Consider the following 16,043-nt stretch of genomic DNA (forward strand, 5'->3'; position numbering starts at 1 on the left):
TGAAACATGTGTCAAAACATGTGTCAAAACTCCAAAATCAAAACAGTAGATGGGAACCAACACAATGAAGGCTTGACTGAACAAAGGATGCCCCCAGGCAAGGGACAAAACATCTCCAATGCTAATTAGGGTGATTAACTGAAACATTAATGCTGGCTCCAGTGACAAAGGACTCTTGCCACACCTTGGACTCTACACAGATATATATTCTTTCCTTTCCTTACTTAGTTTATCCATACCTCACAACCTCTGAGGATGCCTGCCATAGATGTGGGCGAAACGTTTGGAGAGAATACTTCTGGAACATGGCCACACAGCTTGAAAGACATACAACAACCCCTGACTTTGAAACAGTTGAAAACCAACTTATTAATGCCCTGAAAGATCTGTCCAGCTACTACAAGGATAACCACCTGAAGCCTAACCCTGCCAAGACACAAGTGTGTGCTTTCCATCTACGTAATCGTGAAGCCAATAGGAAACTCAAGGTTACCTGGGAAAGCCAAGAGCTTGGACACTGTTCCCACACTAAAGATCTCGGCATCACCTTAGATCGAACGCGAAAATTTAGGAAACAATGCAAGCACCAAGCACAAAGGGTTGTTGTATGTTTTCCGGGCTGTATGGCCATGTTTTAGAAGTATTCTCTCCTGACGTTTCGCCCACATCTATGGCAGGCATCCTCAGAGGTTGTGGGCTGTGTTGGAAACTAGGCAAGGGTGGTTTATAAATCTGTGGAAGATCCAGGGTGGGAAAAAAGAGCTTTTATCTGTTGGATAATTAATGTTAATGTTAATGTTGTAGTTAATCACCTCAATTAGCATTGAATAGCTTCATCTCCTGGCTTCCTGCCTGGGGGCATCCTTTGTTTAAAGTCGTTAGCTGCCCTTGGTTCCCATGTCTTTGTTTACTGTTTTGATTTTTGAGTTTTTTAATACTGGTAGCCAGATTTTGTTCATTTTCATGGTTTCTTCCTTTCTGTTGAAGTTGTCCACATGCTTGTGAATTTCAATGGCTTCTCTGTGTAGTCTGTGTAGTTGGAGTGGTCAAGCATTTCTGTGTTCTCAAATAATATACTGTGTCCAGGTTGGTTCATCAAGTGCTCTGCTATGGCTGATTTCTCTGGTTGAGTTAGTCTGCAGTGCCTTTCATGTTCTTTGACTCGTGTTTGGGCGCTACGTTTGGTGGTCCCTATGTAGACTTGTCCACAGCTGCATGGTATCTGGTAGACTCCTGCAGAGGAGAGAGGATCTCTCTTGTCCTTCGCTGACTGTAGCATTTGTTGGATTTTCTTTGTGGGTCTGTAGATGGTTTGTAGATTGTGCTTCTTCATCAGTTTGCCTGTGCGGTCAGTGGTTCCCTTGATGTATGGTAAGAACACCTTTCCTCTGGGTGGATCTTTGTCTTTACTCTCCTGACTTGCTCTTGGCCTTCTTTCACCCTGGACTTTCCACAGATATATATAAACCTTCCTTGCTTAGTTTCTTCATGCCTCACAACCTCTGAGGATGCCTGCCATAGATGTGGGTGAAACGTCAGGAGAGAATACTTCTAGAACATGGCCATACAGCCCGGAAAACATACAACAACTCTGTGATCCCGGCCATGAAAGTCTTCGACAACATACCAAACACAAAGTAGCTACATGCAATAACATCCTGCAGAAACTTACTCATAGTGCATGGGGTGCAGACCCAAAATTAATAAGAACATCAGCCTTGACCTTGTCTTACTCAACTGCTGGGTATGTTTGCCCCATCTGGTATAAATCTGCCCACACGAAGCAGGTGAATATAGCATGGATTGAGATGTAGGATAGTCACAGGATGTCTTAAACCTACACCTATTGATATACTCCATAAGCTAGCTGGCATTGTCCCCCCTGATGTGTGACAGGATGTTGTTGCCAATTGCGAGAAAAATAAGGTTGAACACTGTGAAAGACATCCACTGTATGGCTATTAGCTTCCTTCCAAAAGACTTAAATCAAGGAAAAGTTTCATGAGAACCACCACTGCTCTAAATGTTCCTCCAGCAACAGCAAGAATATCCTTGTGGGTAGCAAAATTGGGCAATTCTAGCTGGATGGCCCCCCACAAGGATCTGCCTCCAGGGCCAAACCAAGAATGGGCGACTTGCAAGTCCCTGAACAGACTCAGAAGTGGAGTTGGCAGATCAAAAGACAACCTGGCAAAATGGCACTACCTAGAAGAATCCTCCACCTTGTGTGAACGAACAACTCCACTTCTGTATACTTGCCCACAATGCACAGAGGAAGAAGCTACAGACAATGCAGTTGCTGTTGCCCATTTTTGGTCTAAAACTAGCTGCTTGTGATCCTTTTATTTTATCAGTTTTAAACTTATTTATTTATGCAATGCTTTTGACACAAATAAATAAATAAATTAAGTGCCCCGAGTTTCCTTTGGGGAGTATCCTGATCCTGAGAGGTGGAATGAGTAGTTAATGCTTGCCTACAGTGTAAACTTTTCAACATCACTTTTCACACAGTTATTTTTACCATTAACATACCCCCACATCCTCCACACACACAAAATTCAGGCTCAGGTAGCCATAATGGTTCTTTACCCTTTTTACATAATGTTTGCACACACATCCTTTTTTTATTGAGAACTCTGACATGGTTTTCTTTAAAAGGTAAAGAACTGCTAAGCTTTAATGCCTAGCCATATGGACATAAGGCCTGTTCAAACTGGATCGAGAGCTCTTTTCCAAATCTTTTTCTTGGGTGCACACATTCTTTCTCATGGGAGAAAATAACTTGAGAAAAGAATGGTACCTTATTTAGTCGATTGGCTCTTGAGGAATTCACAGTCTTGATGAATGGGGATAAAATATTATACTAAAATAATGAAATGATGATTAAATAGAATGGCAGCCAAACAACAGTGTAGAAACATGACTGCTGGACATTGTTTAAAATCTAAATAAATAGGTTTTAGTAGACCACATTGTTGTGCATCTTCAAGTTGTTTCCAATTTATGGCGACATTCAGGCCATTAGTCAGTTTTTCTTGGTAAGATTTGTACAGAGAAGACTTCTCTTTGCCTTCTTCTGAGGCTGAATCTACACTGCCATATAATCCAGTTTCTGAATCTAGATTATCTGCTTTGAACTGGATTATATGAGTCTACACTGCCATTTCATCCAGTTCAAAGCAGAGAATCTGGATACAGAAACTGGATTATATGGCAGTGTACATCCAGCCTGAGAGAGTGTGACTTGCCCAACATCATGACGTAGGTGCTGCAGTGGCGCAGTAGGTTAAATCCTTGTGCCAGCTGGACTTCTGACCTAAAGGATGGGTTGCTGACCTGAAGGTTGCCAGTTCAAATCTGCGAGATGGGGTGAGCTTCCATCTGTCAGCTCTAGCTTGCAGGGACATGAGAGAAGCCTCCCAGCAGGATGGTAACACATCCGGGCATCCCCTGGGCAACATCTCTATAGCTGGCCAATTTTCTCACACCAGAAGTGACTTGCAGTATGTTCTCAAGTTGCTTCTGATACGATAAAAATAACATAGGTTTCAATGTCTTGAGTATAGACATTCCTTATTAACTGACCAAAGAAATCTATGTAGAACAAATGGTCTTTAGGGAAAGTGCACAAGTGAAAAAACTCTTCATATTCAAATATGGGTATCATAGTATCACCATGGTCAACCACAAATGTCCTCCCTTTCAACATCATATCCTCTCATAGAATCATATAATAATAGAGTTGGAAGAGACCACATGGATGATCTCATCCAACCTCCTGCCATGCAGGAAAAGCACCATCAAAGCACCCCTGACAGGTGGCCAGCCAGTCTCTGTTTAAAAGCTTCCAAGGAAAGAGCTACCACACACCAAGGCAGGGAGTTCCACTGTTGAGTTCTATGTATTTACTTCTTTTCCACTGGGGTTTGTAGAACTACTCGAGGGTCTTTTTTTCTTCTGGCTCTGGCTCATCGTTTAGTATGTGGAAACAGTACATATCCAAACTCCAAACAGTTTCATGGACCATCTGAAGATTTACAAAAAAGCAAACAAGATGCAGTCTCTTTGTCTCTTGAACTTTCTTTCATCTTCTTCTCTGAAACAAAGGGAAGCAATAGACTGATCGTCTTGCTTCCCCATTTACTTCTGGTCATTTTTAGCCAAAGAAAACAAATCTGTTGTCTTTAAAAATTAATGAAAACTTCATTGGCTGCACATCAAGGCTGGAGGGCTGTAAATCAAGCACATGCACACATGGGGTTACTGAAGGTCAGGATTTGTGTGGCTGAAAGAGGGAGAGAAATGCAGGCTGGGCTTAACGCTGCTGATGAACTTCCTAAAGAGTTTCCAGGCATGACCCTTCTGATTTTTCTGCATTTTCAAAACCTTGTGAGAACCTTTTCCAGTAACTCCTGAAAACCATGCTGTGCACTGCAGAGGATTATGGTGCTTGTAGTAAGACAGGCTTTACATGCTCCTGGAAGCTAAGCAAAATCAGCCCTGGTTAGTACTTGGATGGGAGACCATCAACAAAACTGATGTTGTAGTCTATATTTCAGAGGAAGGAACTGGCAAAATCACATTTCGAGTATTCCTTATTTTAAAAAACTAAGTAAGACTTACGGAGTTTCCAGAAGTCAACGAATGGCTTGAAGAATATCTCCTTTTCCAACATCCAAAATCTTCTCACTGCTAGGATTACAGCATATACAAGCTGAATGCACTCGTAATATGCAGCCAACACTCTATGTTTGGGCATCACATGTCCCAACATCCAAAAATGCACCAACATTCAAAATTGCACCAATCCTTTTCCAGCATCCAAAATTGCACTAATCCTTTTCCAGCATCCAAAAATGCACCAATCCTCTCACTGCTAGGATTACAACATATACAACCTGAATGTCCTCTAGCATGTAGCCAACTTTCTCTCTCTACGTCTGAGCATCACATGGGAAGGTGACTACTGGAAAGCACGCTGTTGTTCAGGACAATTGTATATAATACGTAATAGTGAAGTTGGGTGCTCGTAAATGACAGCTCTGCCCCCAAAACAGCCTCCTGCAAATCAAGAGGGAGGAACAGAAATTCGGATGTGAATCCTGATATGGCAAAGAAAGGATCTACAAAGCAAGTATGGACATCTTCTGAGGGTCTGGTTATCGTGTTTACATCTCTGATCTCGGCAAGCTCCCCCTCCCCCAAGAATCCTGCAGAATATGTTCTCTAAGCCTGCAAGTTGCAAGAAAAAGTCAATAAAAACAGAAAGTGGATAACCCTGGGTTGCAGTTATTGAGGGGAAATAAGGACACATGCCATTATAATGATGAAATAGGTCTTCCTTTCTGTGTAGGCCTCCTCCATTTCCTGAAAAAAACAGAAGAGGGCAGGGGTCAACAACTGGTGTCCTCTTGAGAAAAGTTCAGGCATTTTGAGGGGTGTTACCAGGTCTCCAAACCATTTGCAAACTCAGCCTTTGCAGTAAGACGGAGAAGGAATCACAGCTGTGACAGGGGCACTTCCCGGGAAGCCTTCCAGGAGGATGGATACCCTCAGATTATATTTATTTCTCACCCAAGTCATCCAAACATTTTTCCAGCAAAATGAGAACCAGTAGATCAGCACTTTGGGAGAGGCACTCTCCTTTCTCTATCGCAGGGTAGAAAGGTGTGGACAAATCAGGTTTTTAGATCAAATGGAATAAAATCTAGTTACTAACTAACCACTTCCTGCTAGCTATTATTTGGCAGTGTGTTGTTATTTACAACAGCCCATATGAATGAGAAATTGCAAAGTCGCCCCATCATCATTAGCCCTGTATCAGGTCTTGCAGATTCAAGGCTGTGGCTATCTTGGGGTCTATCCATCTGGAATGTGGCCTTCTTATTTCCCTACTATCTCCTACTAAGTATTATGATCTCAGTCAGTCAGTCAGTAGCTTTTATTTCGGTCAACAAACCATTGGCTAAGCTCAAGTACAATGATGGAATGCAACATTTGAGTAATTTATAATATTGCATTTGGCTTATGGTTAATAACAAGTATGGCCAATCTCTATTGGTTATTTGGATATCTTTATAATCTAAAACAAAAACTGATTACAGATTAGTAAACCGTCCCCTAGATACTCTTTGTTATACTCTCAACACTTACAGATTTTTCATGAAGCACTTACGGCTTTTTGCCGCTGAAAAGAGAAATTTAGCCACCTGCTCAGTTACCCTTTTGTCAAGATCAGACAGTAAATAACTGCGGTACCAATTTAGGGTTCTTCCTGGCCATTTAGTGAGTAGAGGGGATATTAACTTTAATCTATCATCTTTGTAAATTGTACAAATAAAAAGTACATGTATTACAGTTTCGATATTACCCTCCCCGCAAGGGTATGCTCTGTGTTCGTATACAGTACCTTTGTATCTACCCTCTAGTATGGCTGATTTGAGTGCATTAAATCTGGCCCAGCTAAAAGCAAGGCAAAATTTTGGGATATTTAAGTTTTCTAGATATTTAGCACCTCCCATAGAATTAAATGTTAGGCCTAGAGTCAATGGGGAGCATGTGGAGCTGAGGTCTGTTTGTCTATGTCACTAATTCGTTCTGCTAAGATCTTCACAGACTTTTTATACTCAAAACCCCTCAGTATGTTCTCTGATAGCCCCAACTGCCTAAACTTCTCATTTAATGCTTTGATTTGGTGGAATTTGAAGAGGTCTTTTTGAATCAAATATGTATATCCCGCTTCAGGTCCTTTGTATATCCTCTCGATCCAATATCCCAGGGCCCTTCTCCAAGCTGTTGATTCCAATGAAGCTGTTCCTGATTCAAGTCTTAAAACAGCAGATGGAACACAATTGGGGACAGCGAACAGTTTTCTAAGGAACCCTGATTGAACTTGTTCAGCTTTAGATGAGAAGCCTGTGATCCAAACGGGAATTGCATAAAGTAGCTGGGCTGTTACCTTTGCTTGGAAAACCTTTACTGCAGCGGGGATATATTGACCACCTTTTGTGTAGAAAAAACCTATTATAGCTTTACTACTGGATAAAGCATTTTGTATTGCCATTTTTTGTGACATCCAGTATTATTATCTTTTCTAGTGAGTCATGTCTTCTCATAATATGGCTAAAGTATGAGGGTCTAAGTTTAGTCATCTTGGCTTCTTGGGAGAGTTCAAGGCTGATTTGTTGAAAGACACATGTGTTTATCTTTTGAGCAATCTACGGCATCCACAGAACTCTTTTGGCAGATCTGGGGACCCTCCCATGCCAAAAGTGCCATTAGCAGGAGCCCCAGGGAAGTCTGTCCCTCCAGCTGCACCCATCCTTCGTTCCAAGAGCCTTCTGGTTGCTGCCTTGCTGGCATTTCTCCACTGACTGGAAATGTTTTTCCTTAGATAGACTTTTCAGTTTGACGACTGATGGGTTGGGTTGGACTGGCTGGGTTTTTTTGGGGGTTTTTTTGCCTTTTGTTTTCCGGTGACTAGGGTTGTTTTGGTTGTTTGTAATTTGCTTTATAGTACTTGCATTCTGGGCAGTTCTTCCAGGACGTTGACTGAGGTATAAATCAGAGATGGGAATGTGTGACCAACAGACATTGTATCCTAATACCTATCATTCTTCACTGCTGGGTCTACAGATTGAGAGTGATGGGAAGTGTGGTCCAAGGTTTGGTGGTGGCCACTCTCCCACTGCCTCTTTGATCCTCATAGCCACTCCTGAGAGAAAAGTTGGGCTGAAGGAAATTGACTGCTCCAAAGCCAGGTTGTGAGTTTCATGGGTATCGAGGAATTTGCCCCTGTAGTCCATGACATCATGCTTTACTTATTTATCGTGTCAGAAGCGAATTGATAATAACAGTTATAATTTAAAAACACAAACATGCTAAATTGAATGGATTAGGTATCTGTCGTTTTGACAAGTTTACCCTTTTCTGTCCATTTGGTTTAGTTTTATGGTATTTGAAAACAAAAATTCTTACCACGCCATGTTAGTGGTATAATGTTATGGGCATGCAGTTGACATTCTGCTTTACAATCCAGCAAATGTGTGATGACAAGGGTGTGGTTAAAGAAAGCTGCATTGTAGAAATGAGTTTAGGGTATGTGTAGATTCCTTCCTCAGCTTCCCAAATGAGGAGTGTTCCAAGCAACAGCACCTGGGAAGCGCACTGAGTCTGTTGTCATACATATACTCTTGGCCATGGTCCTTGTTACATTGCCCTTATCATTCTAAAGAAGCATTCAGTTTCTCTGATAGTACTTGTCTTTTTTGCAGGTACCAGGTGTGTGATGGCGGCTACAATCTGTCTTGTGGGTATTAATGCGTTCTTCCTGAGTCGCTACTGGCATCTTACCTTCATCTTCAGAATTACAGTGTGGTGGGTGAGTTGAGGCTCCGTAGTAAATATAATGGCTTATGTGAGCTGGTCAGTCTTCATAGTAAAGCAGTGTCCTTCCATTTCTGTCTTGATGATGATTTGTAGTCATGAGTGGCTGCTGTGTAATGTTGCTCCTCTGTGTCTTCCTTTAGTACAAACTGACTGTGCTAGACAGAAACGCCTTGCCAGAAATTGTATCAAAGGCAACTCTGCACCACTGAGTTGAATCCAGTAGCATTTGCAAGGTGCTGAAAATTAATGTTACTTAACTTTGTAGAATTGGATGCATGTCTCTCACTGCCAGAGCCCCTGGTGGTGCAGTGGTTAAATCGCTGGGCTGTTGAACTTGCTGACCAAAAGGTCAGCGGTTTGAATCCGGGAGGCAGGGTGAGCTCCTGCTGTTAGCCCCAGTTTCTGACAACCGAGCAGTTCGAAAATATCCAAAATGTGAGTAGATCAATAGGTTCCGCTCCAGTGGGAAGGTAATGGCGCTCCATTCAGTCATGCCAGCCACATGACCTTTGAGGTGTCTACAGACAACGCTGGCTCTTCAGCTTATAAATGGAGATGAGCACCAATCCCCAGAGTCAGACATGACTAAACTTAATGTTGGGAAAAAGCTTTACCTTTACTCTCACTGCCAAGACACATGTTCAGTGGAGGTTCAGAAAGTATCCATGTGGGCTGCCCTGACAGTGAACCAAGTATGCCTCTTGATACTATAGTAAGACAGCACTAAGATTGTTTTAAAGTAGTGGAAACAAAATCCTAAGTAGAGTAGATTCATTGACTAAACAGAACTTTAGTGAGTACATGATTTTCCAATTTCTACTCCGGATTTAGCCATGTCGTCTCCTTCTGTTTCCTAGACTTGAATGGGATCCCTGCTGTTAGTGTGCCCTCAACACTGACAGATCTCCTAACCAAATTGAAGCCACTACAAGGAGGAGTAGTAATATCCAGAGTGAATTCCCTATCTCTTTCTCATCAGATCCATCAGTCACTCTGAGTATAGGCTGCCAATTGGTGCTGAGCCTCATGTAGCATCACTTTAGAATCCTAGGAATGTAAAGCTTATCAGGCAAACAAAATGTGTAACTTAATAATGTTAATTATCTCCCCTTAATAATGCCCTTTGCTCCTTTGTTATTCTTTGATTCATCAAAGTTTTGCTTTGCTCTTGGAAGTGGCCTAGAATAGGCTGGTAGCCCCAGGGAAGTTCAGAGTACATGGGATGGAGGCTCTGTGCCCCCAACTTCCAGTTTCCTTTTGGGGTCTTCTCAAACTGCAATAGACAGTTGACCTTGCTAAGATGTGGCTGCCTTGCATACATGAATTTTTTTTCCTGGTGGATAATGGTAAGTGTATTGGAAGAGTTTCATACTGCGGCCAACCCAACACAAACTATTGGCTGTGTGGGAGAGGGTAACATACACCATTGGCCCACTTTCTTCACCGAGTGCCAGCAATTTCTGATGAAGATTTAATTCAGCAATACTGTTTTTGTGTTTTTATTGAGTTTATCCTTTATGCTTGAAACCTAGGCCAGTTTTCTGTCTGTATCTGTGTTTAGGAATTCAAGCTACATGGGTATCCAGATGCCTAAATGCAACTATTAATTCCTTCAAGAGTAGATCCACTGCATCTGTAACGTTTACAAGTGTTGACTTGCTAAAATCTCATTGCTTTGATGTATCTGCTCTAGTTGGGACGAACAGTTGCATTAAGGCCAGACATTCCCCAGTATTCCTGGAAGGAAGTGATGGTGGTTTTGGTGATTTTTCCTAATTGGTGCCTCTTCCCTCTTTCTTACAGGCTCGAACAAACCTCACACAAGCTTGAATTCCTTCAAGACTTTGCCACAGCCTCTATCACACATCTGCTTCTTAGAAATAAAATACAAATATCGAGTAGTAATAATGTGTTCTTCTACACTGTATAAAATTTTAAGGAAGAGCGCAAGTTCTAAAAAGCATAAGGGAACATCTGGTTTGAAAAGGTATTTTCAAGCAGAGCATCAAAGAGAACACGTATTTTTATACCATGCCTTGTTAGGTAGAAGGGTCTTATGCTGGTTTGGATTACTGATTATGTGCTTGACTTTTGAATGCCTATAATGAAGACTTCTCTTTTCCCTGTCTTTTTAAACTGCATGTTTAAAGCATGTTTTTAAAATTTGTTCAGATTTTTTAAAAAGTGAATTGTTAAAATATATGGACATTTTGGTTATCTTGGCTGGGAACCCGAGATGTGTGTTGAACATGTGAAGTGTTCCTGTGGTATATGTACATGTTTCTTCTAATTGTGCCAAATTATATTGAGCAAAGACAATCAGAAATACAACCCTTTCTTTGTAATGCTAAACTATTTTACAGGTTGCTGTATTGCATATTAGCAAAGTTTGATTGCTGTATTGCATCTTAGCAGAGTTTGACAGCAGTTTCGCACAGTATTTTCTATATATGATCACATACTTGGATACATAACTGCATTGAAAATGCATACTAGTGGACAGTAGAAAGCCATGGCAATATTAAACCCATTTTCTATCCCCTTGCACCAAGAAACATTGGAGGCAAGTGGCTGCAGTTGTGTTGGCATACCTCTTCCATTCAGACACATTTCAATGTGGTGCCGTTCTGGACCTGAAGGATTATGTAGCAAACAAGGTAGCAAAGGCAGTTCTTAAGTTAGAACCAATCTTGAATACACATAAAATATCTTTATTAATGAAGTTGCTAACAACTATACAGTTGACTTCCTTTACAAAAACTGTATCTTTGACGTGTAGTTAATGACATCCTTGCTCTGTGTAGGAAGCCCACTTCCTTCAACCTGTTGGCAGAAGCATTGCCTGATGTCTATCCAGAAAGCAAAAGTGAAATAACTGATAGGCACAACTTAAATTTGGTTTTGGTATCATTCAGTGGGCCAATGCTCTTCAGGTTTTCAACATTTTGCAAACGACGGGGAGGATACTACCTTGTGTTACTTTCAGGAAAAGATGTATGCACACATAAGCCAAACTTAAGTGTGCATATCCTGGCCCTTGTCTGTTGAGAAGCCAAAGGCTTTTGCTGAGTACTGCTCTGTAGTGATAGGATCCTGTTGGTTGTTATGGCATTGTTTTCCTGCATAAAATGTCAAGTTAATCTATGACACAAATTGCCCAGGACCGAGGTCGCATTTCTGTATGATTCCTAGCACGCCTGTTTTGTGCCACTTTGTTAATCTGAAATATCCCATAACAAACCAACCAACGTTATTATTTTCTCAGCATATTTCCCGTCCTCATTTGATATGTGGACTCTTTCTACACTTACCTTAGGAAATCGTACAAAAAGCAATATTGTGAGTTGAGGGGGGGGGGGTGTCGTTCAATGGGTTGCAAATGGAGATGTTTTGCCTCCTTCAAAGGCCACATACAATATGTGTGATGTGTCTCAGTATCTCTTGCAGTGGCGAAAAAAAGATTGGACATGCAGTCCTAGAGTTCTGTGATTGGCACGATGTTACCCAGTGTACAAGGGCACTTTCTCTGGGAACCTTCTGTCTTAGTGGGAAATCATTTCTTGGTGGCAGAGTAATTACTTGGGCTGGAATGGATGGGTGGATGATTCACTCTTTTGTGTGATTCATGTCAGTTTTTTCCAGGCCTGACATAGGACAAGTAAGCACTGATTGAATAGTCTCCTCTAACTTTGTCCTGAATTCAGTGATAGGGTTTTGGTACCATCATTCATTATTCTGTAGTAATAACAATAAATCAGCTTGTGCATCCAGGTAATGGAACCAGACAACTGTTTCATGAAATCCAGGAGTAAAAATCCAAATTCTGCCTTTTTCTGCCTAAAGATTATCAGAGGAGTGAGCCTCAGACATGGACCCTGTGCAGATCTTAGGTGCAGTCCTGAATACTATCAACAGAGCCCCTTGGGGAGCTCTAGTTCTTCTGAACCACTTTCCTAAGATGAGAGCAAAGGGAATAAAATAATCAAGTGTTCAAGCAGGACTCATCCAAATATGAGTCACTTGACCTGGAGTCATATTATTAAGTAAATCATTGCAATATTGCCTTGAGGTTATTTGTTGGGTACATTTGCTTAGAGGGGAAAATGATCTGGCTTTGTCCAGCTAAAAGCAGGCCATAAGAACAAGTCAGTTTTAATGTGACAAAAGTAGGCATTGTTTTGGCTACAGTTTTGTTTAAATCGTTAGCTGGCCATATGGTGGAAGGGTGGAACGATTCCCTTCTGCATGAAATGTAGATTTCCAACCCTCCTAATTCAGCAGCTCCACATGCCGGTGGTTGCTCTTGCTATAAACCGAATCATGTTTGCATCTGGACACCCCATGGCAAGGCTGAAGAATGTGTGGCCTTTCAAATTTTGTTGGATTGCAGCTTCCATCAACCCCTGCCAACATAGCCAGTGGGAAGAGGTGATGGCTGCTGTTGTTCAAAAGTATCAGGGGAGCCATATATTTCCCATCCTTGCCTTACATCTGCCCCATTGTTCCTATCACAACATTGGGTTTGACTGTATGGGTTTGTTTAACAAGTTGTTAAACTGTTTTAACATGGTTAAATGTTCTGAACATTGTAATTGTCGGATTTCATTTGATTTGAGAATAAGTAGCCAGTATGAAGAGAATATAATATGTTGTAGGGTAACACAAGTGTGATGTCTCAAGAAATCATATTGCAAAAGCCTATTGTTAGTCCCAAACAGAGCAGACCCAGACCCTTTCCACACAGTCTTTACATTCCAGGATCTGGTCCCGGGTTATCTGGTTTGAAATGGATTATAATGAATCTGCACTGCCAGAAAACCTGGGATAAGCAGATATTTTGGGATCAGATTCCAGGATATAGGGACAGTGTGGAAGAGGACCACCCAGTACATAAATAGTACCTTGATAAATCAATCTTGTGTGACTTGATTTAGTGGACTACTTTAACGGGGAATAACAATAAGGTTCATGCCAAAGGCTCCATGATAACAAAAGATCAGCATATACAGGTTAAAAAGTACCCATACTAAGCAAAAATAAATGGATGACTTGAACGAAATTAAAATGTCACAGATATTTGAATTATTCTAAAAAGAATTGTGTGGAACTTACTAAGCAAAAAAACCTTAATTTGATGTTTTCTATTGGCAATGATTAAAACAGATAATGCTTCCAATTTGTCTATGATGTTTTTTTAAAAAATGTTGTTAAAAGGTACTTTTCTATTGTAATTTTCTAAAAATAAAAGCAATGATCATAACTTACATCCATAGTGGAGTTGTTTGACATGGTTATTGTGTGCTTTTCAAGTCACTTCTGATTTATAGTGACCCTAAAGTGAAACTGTCAGAAGGTTTTCTTGGCAAGACTTTTGTGTGTGTGTGTGTGGGGGGGGGTTGCCTTTGCCTTTCTCTGAGGCTGAGCAAGAGTGACTTGTTCAAGGCCACCAAACAGGTTTCCCATGGTTAAGCAGGGATTTGAGACACGGTTTTCAGAGTCTTAGGTCTCAGCGTTCAAACCACTGTGTCTTGTAATGTCTTTTATCTGTTTGCACCCATTCAAGGAGGGACATGTGACTTGTGCTAATGAACTGCTTTTTGGGAATTGTGTCTCTGTTAGGGTTCTTTATGTGAGATGCACTTATGGCCTCCTCTTGCTAGTATGCCTAGCCCACTGTGGGTTTGACTCAAGGACATACCTATTGCAAATGAAAGGATCAATTCGCAAACATGGCCTCCCCATCGTCACAATTTGCCCCCTTCAGCTAACTAGCCTAACCATCCATTTGGGATTTTCAGGAACTACAGGATCCCAAATAAAGGAAACAGACAGTGTCTCCCTTTGCTGCAAGTCTCTGACCCCAGAATTGCAAGCCGCTTTCACCAAAATTCTCCTCCATCCCCAATTTTAATCATGGATATTTATCAAGCGGTTTCTGAGATCCGAACCAAGAGACAAGCCAATTCTACTGGCATTACTAGATGCAGAAAAAAATCATTGACCAACTGTAGTTGGTGATGAAAAATGCCTGTTTTAATCAAAGAAATGTCTGTTGTTAGTAGTCCCTTTTGAGCCCACCCTAGTTGCTGCTACCTGAATGTAAGCCATGAAGCTGAAAGTAACTGGATGTCACTGCCATTGTGATTTCCATGGTTTGTCCAACCTTCAAATCTCTCTTCATCAGCAGGTATCAAGTGCCTGGCAGTCCCCTGGGTCCTCCTACCATCTGCCTGCACTTACAAGATCTGACAGGCAAAACCAAATGGGCATTCGTTACACAATTTATCTAAGCTTGCTTGCCTTTCTTCCCTCTATTCTCTAAAAGCCAAGAAGAATTGTGATGAATTATAGATCAAATGCATTACAAATTGCTTCATGTCAGTTCTCTCAGGCAACCATGCAAAATCCTGCTGGTACTTCCTTTTCATTCCCCCCTTTTTCTCCCCTGCACCTATAGTTATAACATCAGGTGATGGGATTAAATTACTTTTAGATTATACCAGTTTGTAAAGCAATATCCAAACAATAGCTTTTTAATAGTGCAAAGCTGACAAAAGACTATAAATAACACTGAAATAGAGATGGCCAAGCGTTTAAGTGGTGCTAGCCACAGACCACACATGATATTCATGCTAAAACAGCTGTGCTGGTTGTGGATTGCCGCCTCCTGCATTCCTCAGAGGATATATATTTAATATGAATATGCTTATTTTAAGATCTTTTCTGCACGAGCCTCCTTATCTACTGCTTGACTGACAATGGCCATCACTATCAAAAACTACCAACACTACTTTGGGGACATGGCTTGGAGTGAAAGTTCTCTTTCACTCTGAAGCTATGTGGAAGAGAAAGAAATCACAGAAAAGCTGGGTTTGGGGCTCCAAAACCCATAGTTTACTCCATCTGGGCATAAAAGGAAACAAATGATATCCACATAAGCCAATACTTGTCTTAGTGATCCACAAGTCCAGAAGGAATCTGCCTCAGTTTTTAAGATGAAAAAACTTGTAAGGAATAATGACATCCCTTTGGTATAATAAATTGTCTTAAAAGAACATTGGAAACCTCAATTTGAAGGCAAGTGTTTTACTTCTCACTTATCTCTGTTTACATTTGCCATGACTGTTTAAGACAGTGGTTCTCAATGTTTTGGCCTTCAACTCCCAGAAATCATAACAGCTGGTAAACTGGCTGAGATTTCTGGGAGTTGTAGGCCAAAACACCTGGGGACCCACAGGTTGAGAACCACTGGTTTAAAGAGTAAGCTTGCCAGTTGGCTAAGACCCCATCTTTTGATATAGGAAGTGGGGTTCTTTCATTTTGGTCTGTGGGGCAGGGGGTAAAGGCTGATTTAATTATTACTATCAGAATCACTGGAATTTTCCCTACGAAACATATCCAACTCCCTCTATCCTCCTTGCTATAACTTGATTTCCAGTGTATCATATTGGTCACCTTTTTCTGAGCATGTTCTCACTTGTCCCATCCATATCCTTAAACTGATATCCATAACTCACCTCTACTCCAAGTGAAGTCTGATCAAAGCAGAACACAGTGATACTAATCTTTCTCTTAACTTGGCTAATATGTGCCTGTTGATGCAATCTAAAATTGCATTACTGAAAGCGAGGGGAAACTAAATGAGACAACAAGGA

The 16,043-nt window shown here is 41.1% G+C and overlaps 1 protein-coding gene across 1 annotated transcript in view; it reads left to right on the top strand.

Moving 5' to 3' along the window:
- Positions 1-13,652, top strand: part of rbpms (RNA binding protein, mRNA processing factor) — a 109,880-nt gene extending 96,228 nt beyond the window's left edge. The window contains exons 8-9 of the mRNA XM_008116633.3: positions 8,274-8,380; positions 10,192-13,652. The gene's annotated coding sequence lies outside the window, so the exon portion shown is untranslated. The remainder of the gene's footprint in view (positions 1-8,273; positions 8,381-10,191) is intronic.
- The last annotated feature ends 2,391 nt before the right edge of the window (positions 13,653-16,043 follow it).

This window comes from Anolis carolinensis, chromosome 2, assembly GCF_035594765.1.
Source record: "Anolis carolinensis isolate JA03-04 chromosome 2, rAnoCar3.1.pri, whole genome shotgun sequence".
NCBI classification, from domain to species: Eukaryota; Metazoa; Chordata; class Lepidosauria; order Squamata; family Dactyloidae; genus Anolis; species Anolis carolinensis.